Here is a 7,692-nt window from a genome sequence, read left to right as displayed (position 1 = left end):
CCCACTCTTAACCCCCACCCGCTCGCGACGGCGCGGTAGTACCGAGGGTCCTCGCGGTAGTACCGCCCGGGCAGAAGTACCGCTTGCTAGGCGGTAGTATCGCTCTTCCTGCGGCAGTAAAAAATTACTGCCGCGATGGAAGCGGTAGTACCGTGCCTAGGATGCAGCTGTGTACGCACAGAGCAGCCCACCTCTTGCGGTAGTACCGTGGCTTGCCACGGTAGTACCGTAACCCATGAAAGTGCATGTTTCGCAAAAAGAGAGAGGAAAACGACCGTTGCAATGCAACCTTCAAGCAACCGGACACACAACAGAGCCAACACACGAGGAAACTGAAACACAAGCTTGGCTCGAAGAAAAGAAAGGCAAAAAATCAACAAGGACCAAACATGAGACGCAACCTCTCCATAGAGAGGGCGGTGGCCGGAGCCACCTATGTTTGAGTCAATTGGTATGGCACCGCGAAGAATTATCCTTGGGCCCATGAGCAAAACTCATCTTTGAAGTACAAGTACCCTCAATAATGGCTAATGTGAAAGAGTTGATCAATTTATGCATAATGGGGGAAGGGGGAGTTCATTGAGAGAACAACACTCCCCCTATGTCCATGCCTACACCTAAACAAGACATCAAGATGAGTATGGTGGGGTGTGCAAGGGTTCAAGCCACATTGCTCGAATCGATGATATTTAGCTCATGCCTTAACTCGCGAAATCTTGCTTCATCCAAGGGCTTCATGAAGATATCTGCAAGGTTATCATGAGTGTTTACATAGTTGAGCTCAATCTCCCCTCGCCTAATATGATCCCAGATGAAGTGATACCGAATCTCAATATGCTTCATCTTGAAATGTTGCACCGGGTTGAGAGAAATCTTGATGGCACTTTCATTGTCACACCAAAGAGGCACTTTGTCACAAATGACACCGTAATCCTTTAAAGTTTGCCTCATCCATAGAAGTTGTGCACAACAACTACCGGCAGCCACATACTCCGCTTCGGTGGATGAGAGAGACACACAACTTTGCTTCTTAGAAGACCAACTCATCAAAGAGCAACCAAGGAATTGGCACCCTCCGGAAGTTGACTTCCTATCCACTTTGTCTCCCACCCAACCAGAGTCTGAATAGCCTACAAGGTTGAAGTTTGCTCCTCTTGGGTACCATAAGCCAAAGTTTTGGGTATGAGCCAAATATCGAAATATTCGCTTGACTGCCACATAATGGCTTTCCTTAGGTGTGGCTTGAAACCATGCACAAATTCCTACACTCAACATGATATCCGGCCTAGATGCACAAAGGTAAAGCAAGGAGCCAATAATGGAGCATATACCTTTTGATCCACCGCTTTACCATTTTGATCCACTGCTTTACCATTGGGATCTATGTCAAGTTGGCATTTGACGGGCATTAGTGTGGAAGCCGGCTTGACATCACTTAGCTTAAATCTCTTCAGCATGTCTTGGGTGTATTTGGCTTGGTTGATGAAGGTTCCTTCTCTTGTTTGCTTGATTTCGAACCCGAGAAATAACTTCAACTCTCACATCATGGACATCTTGAACTTTGAGGTCATGAGAGCGGAAAACTCCTCGTTGAAAGCTTTGTTAGGAGAACCAAAGATAATATCATAAACATATAGTTGGCATACAAACAACTCCCCTTTGACCTTCTTGGTAAAAAGAGTGGGGTCGATTTTCCCAATTTCAAACCCACGATCTTGCAACAACTCGGTAAGGTGCTCATACCACGCATGTGGGGCTTGTTTAAGGCCATATAGCGCCTTATCGAGTTGGTACACATGATCGAGAAAATAGGGGTCCTCGAACCCCGGGGGTTGTTTGACATACACCAACTCATTAATAGGACCATTAAGAAAAGCACTCTTCACAACCATTTGTTGCAACTTAAAGTTATGATGAGAAGCATAAGCAATCAATAAACAAATGGATTCAAGGCGAGCAATGGGAGCAAAGGTTTCATTGTATTCGATACCCTCGACTTGGGAGTAGCCTTGTGCTACCAACAGAGCCTTGTTACGAACGATAATCCCATGAGCATCTTGCTTGTTCTTGAATATCCACTTGGTTCCAATGACATTATGGTTCCCCGTTGGCCTTGGCACCAATCTCCACACCTTGTTATGCTCGAAGTTGTTGAGTTCTTCATGCATGGCATTAAGCCAATACGGACCCTCGAGTGTCTCATAGAACTTTTGGGGTTCAACACAAGAAACAAACGCGTGATGTTCACAATACTTTGCTAATTGTCTACGAGTGCTTACCCCCTTTCGTATGCTTCCAAGCACATTCGTCATTAGATGACCCTTGTTAGTGAGCTTGGATGCAATCTTGGCGGCACGATGCTACCTCTTGAGCACCGCGTTGATTTTCCCTTGAAGAGGAAAGGGTGATGCAGTAAAGCAGCGTAAGTATTTCCCTTGGTTTTTGAGAACCAAGGCATCAATCCAGTAGGAGACCACGCGCGAGTCACCTCGTACCTACACACACAAATAAGAACCTCGCAACCAACGCGATAAAGGGGTTGTCAACCCCTTCACGGCCACTTGTAAGAGTGAGATCTGATAGAGATGATAATAATAAGATAAATATTTTTGGTATTTTTATGATATAGATTGGAAGTAGATATTGCAAAAAAAAGTAGATGGGGAACTTATATGATGGAGAATAAACCCGGGGGCCATAGGTTTCACTAGTGGCTTCTCTCAAGATAGCATAAGTATTACGATGGGTGAACAAATTACTGTCGAGCAATAGATAGAAAAGTGAATAATTATGAGAATATCTAGGCATGATCATGTATATAGGCATCACGTCCATGAAAACTAGACCGAAACGATTCTGCATCTACTACTATTACTCCACACATCGACCGCTATCCAGCATGCATCTCGAGTATTAAGTTCATAAGAACAGAGTAATGCCTTAAGCAAGATGACATGATTTAGAGGGATAAACTCATGCAATATGATGTAAACCCCATCTTTTTATCCTAGATGGCAACAATACAATACGTGTCATTTCTCTTTCTGTCACTGGGATCGAGCACCGCAAGATTGAACCCAAAGCTAAGCACTTCTCCCATTGCAAGAAAGGTCAATCTAGTAGGCCAAACCAAACAGATAATTTGAAGAGACTTGCAAAGATAAAACAATCATACATAAACGAATTCAGAGAAGATTCAAATATTGTTCATAGATAAACTTGATCATAAACCCACAATTCATCGGATCTCGACAAACACACGGAAAATAAGATTACATCGAATAGATCTCCAAGAGAATCGAGGAGAACTTTGTATTGAGATCCTAAGAGAGAGAATAAGCCATCTAGCTACTAGCTATGGACCTGAAGGTCTAAAGTAAACTACTCACACATCATCGGAGGGGCCATGGGGTTGATGTAGAGGCCCTCTGTGATAAATGCCCCCTCCGGCGGAGCTCCGGAAAAGGCCCCAAGATGGGATCTCTTGGGTACAGAAGGTTGCGACGGTGGAAATAGGGTTTCATGGTGCTCCTGGATGTTTGAGGGGCATATGGATATATATAGGAAGAAGAAGTACGTCGGTGGAGCAACGAGGGGCCCACGAGGGTGGAGGGCGCGCCCAGGGGGTGGGAGTGCCCCCTGCCTTGTGGCATCCTCGATTGTTTCTTGACGTCCACTCAAAGTCTCCTGGATCATGTTTGTTCCAAAAATAACGCTCCCGAAGGTTTCATTCCGTTTGGACTCTGTTTGATATTCCTTTTCGGCAAAACTCTAAAATAGGCAAAAACAGCAATTTGGGTTGGGCCTCTGGTTAATATGTTAGTCCCAAAAATAATATAAAAGTGTAAAAATAAGCCCATTAACATCCAAAATAGATAATATAATAGCATGGAGCAATAAAAAATTATAGATACGTTGGAGACGTATCAAGCATCCCCAAGCTTAATTCCTGCTCGTCCTCGAGTAGGTAAATGATAAAAACAAATTTTTTGATGTGGAATGCTTCCTAACATATTTCTCAATGTAATTTTTCTTTATTGTGGCATGAATGTTCAGATCCGAAAGATTCAAGATAAAAGTTTAATATTGACATAGAAATAATGATACTTCAAGCATACTAACTAAGCAATTATGTCTTCTCAAAATAACATGGCCAAAGAAAGTTATCCCTACAAAATCATATAGTCTGGCTATGCTCTATCTTCGTCACACAAAATATTAAATCATGCACAACCCTGATGACAAGCCAAGATTTCGTTTCATACTTTTGATGTTCTCAAACTTTTTCAATCTTCACGCAACATATGAGCGTGAACCATGGATATAGCACTATGGTGGAATAGAATGCTGGTTATGGAGAAGACAAAAAGGAGAAGATAGTCTCACATCAACTAGGCGTATCAATGGGCTATGGACATGCCCATTAATAGATATCAATGTGAGGGAGTAGGGATTGCCATGCAACGGATGCACTAGAGCTATAAGTGTATGAAAGCTCAACAAAATAAACTAAGTGGGTGTGCATCCAACTTGCTTGCTCACGAAGACCTAGGGCAATTTGAGGAAGCCCATCATTGGAATATACAAGCCAAGTTCTATAATGTAAAATTCCCACTAGTTTATGAAAGTGACAACGCAGGAGACTCTCTATCATGAAGATCATGATGCTACTTTGAAGCACAAGTGTGGAAAAAGGATAGTAACATTGCCCCTTCTCTCTTTTTCTCAAATTTTTTTATTTGGGCCTTCTTTCTCTTTTTTTTCTTTTGGCCTCTTTTCTTTTTTTCGTTCGGAGTCTCATCCTGACTTGCGAGGGAATCATAGTCTCCATCATCCATTCCTCACTGGGGCAATGTTCTAATAATGATGATCATCACACTTCTTTTTACTTACAACTCAAGAATTACAACTCAATACTTAGAACAAAATATGACTCTATGTGAATGCCTCCGGCGGTGTACCGGGATATGCAATGAATCAAGAGTGACATGTATGAAAGAATTATGAACGGTGGCTTTGCCACAAATACGATGTCAACTACATGATCATGCAAAGCAATATGACAATGATGAAGCATGTCATAGCAAACGGAACGGTGGAAAGGTGCATGGCAATATATCTCGGAATGGCTATGGAAATGCCATAATAGGTAGGTATGGTGGCTGTTTTGAGGAAGGTATATGGTGGGTTTATGGTACCGGAGAAAGTTGCGTGGTACTAGAGAGGCTAGCAAATGTGGAAGGGTGAGGGTGCGTATAATCCATGGACTCAACATTAGTCATAAAGAACTCACATACTTATTGCAAAATCTATTAGTTATCGAAACAAAGTACTACGCGCATGCTCCTAGGGGGATAGATTGGTAGGAAAAGACCATCGCTCATCCCCGACCGCCACTCATAAGGAAGGAAATCAATAAATAAATCATGCTCTGACTTCATCACATAACGGTTCACCATACGTGCATGGTATGGGAATCACAAACTTCAACACAAGTATTTCTAAAATTCACAACTACACAACTAGCATGACTCTAATATCACCATCTCCATATCTCAAAACAATCATCAAGTATCAAACTTCTCTTAGTATTCAATGCACTTATATGAAAGTTTTATTATGCCTAAAAGAAAATTGCCATGTTGTTCTAAAGGACACTCAAAATAATATAAGTGAAGCATGAGAGATCAATTATTTCTATAAAATAAAACCACCGTCGTGCTCTAAAAGATATAAGTGAAGCACTAGAGCAAAAATTATATAGCTCAAAAGATATAAGTGAAGCACATAGAGTATTCTAATAAATTCTAATTCACGTGTGTGTCTCTCAAAAGGTGTGTACAGCAATGATGATTGTGCTAAACTAAAAATCAAAGACTCAAATCATACAAGACGCTCCAAGCAAAACACATATCATGTGGCGAATAAAAATATTGCTCCAAGTAAAGTTACCGATGAACGAAGACAAAAGAGGGGATGCCTTCCGGGGCATCCTGAAGCTTAGGATTTTTGGTGTCCTTGTATTTTACCTTGGGGTGCCATGGGCATCCCCAAGCTTAGGCTCTTGCAACTCCTTGTTCCATAATCCATCAAATCTTTACCCAAAACTTAAAAACTTCACAACACAAAACTTAACAGAAAAATCTCGTGAGCTCCGTTAGCGAAAGAAAACAAAAAACCACTTCAAAGTACTGTAATGAACTCATTCTTTATTTATATTGGTGTTAATACTATTTTATTACAACTTCTCTATGGTTTATAAACTCTTTTACTAGCCATAGATTCATCAAAATAATCAAAGAACACATGAAAAACAGAATCTATCAAAAACAGAACACTCTGTAGTAATCTGTAACTAACGCAAACTTATGGAAGCCCGAAAATTCTAAAATAAATTTATGAACGTGAGGAATTTATATATTAATCATATTCAAAAATAATTAACTAAATAACAGTCTCCAATAAAAAATGGCAGCAATTCTTGTGAGCGCTAAAGTTTCTGTTTTTTACAGCAAGATCAACAAGACTTTCCCCAAGTCTTCCCAACGGTTCTACTTGGCACAAACCCCAATTAAAAACAAAAAAACACAACCAAAAACAGAGGCTAGATAAATTATTTATTACTAAACAGGAGCAAAAAGCAAGGAATAAAAATAAAATTGGGTTGCCTCCCAACAAGCGCTATCGTTTAACGCCCCTAGCTAGGCATAAAAAAGCGAAGATAGATCTAGGTATTGCCACTTTGGTAGGCAATTCTTCAATAAGACACCTATAACTCTTAGGGGTTTCTTTCTTTTTATTAATTATCAAAATCCTAGGCACGAAATCAAGAAAATCATTTGTAGCAAAAGGTTCATTAAGGATAGTGAGAAAGTTGGGGTGAACACTTATGGATTTGAGATCCGCACTTCCCTTACTAGAGGTTTCACCCTTATTTTTAGGAACATACATCAATTTGGCAATATTAGCATTAGGAGGAGTATTTTTCACAGAAGAAAAGGCAGACCCTAGGTTGGTAATAATATCCTCAATTTTGTCAATTCTAGTGGAATCTTGATCTATCTTTTCATTAACCACGGGTCCCTTTTCTTTAAAAAATTTAAGAGCAACTCCTACCTTAGATCCGTATTGGGTAATTAGGTTATGGATCTTTCTATCCAAATTTTCAATCAATTCTACGGTGGCAACTTTATTTTCAATAATTTTAAGCCGTTGCATCACGTGTTCCAAAGTTAAAATAGTTCCATTAACCAAAAGAGGTGGTGTGCCAAACAAATCTATCATAGCCTTATAAGAACGAAAAGTATGGCTACCCAAGAAATTTCGTCCGGTAATGGTATCAAGAATATATCTATCCCAAGGAGTGATGCCTACATAAAAATTGCGAAGAAGAATGGAAGTAGATTGCTTCCTAATAGATCTATTTTGTACGTTGCAAATTCTGAACCAAGCATCTTTTAGATTTTCTCCCTCCCTTTGTTTAAAATTAAGGACCTCATTCTCGGGAGATAAAGGAGTAGATAAAGGACTAGCCATAACGACGAAGCAAGTGGAAAAGATGCGAACGGAAAGAGGGCGAATAAAAAGGCAAGGGTGAAATGGGGAGGAGGAAAACGATAGGCAAATGGCAAATAATGTAATGCGAAGGATAAGAGTTATCATGGATACTTGGTATGTCTTGACTTGGCATAG

The sequence above is a fragment of the Triticum urartu genome, chromosome 1, assembly GCF_003073215.2.
Source record: "Triticum urartu cultivar G1812 chromosome 1, Tu2.1, whole genome shotgun sequence".
NCBI lineage: Eukaryota > Viridiplantae > Streptophyta > Magnoliopsida > Poales > Poaceae > Triticum > Triticum urartu.
The sequence above is the reverse complement of the archived record's forward strand: the minus strand, read 5'-3'. Positions refer to the sequence as shown.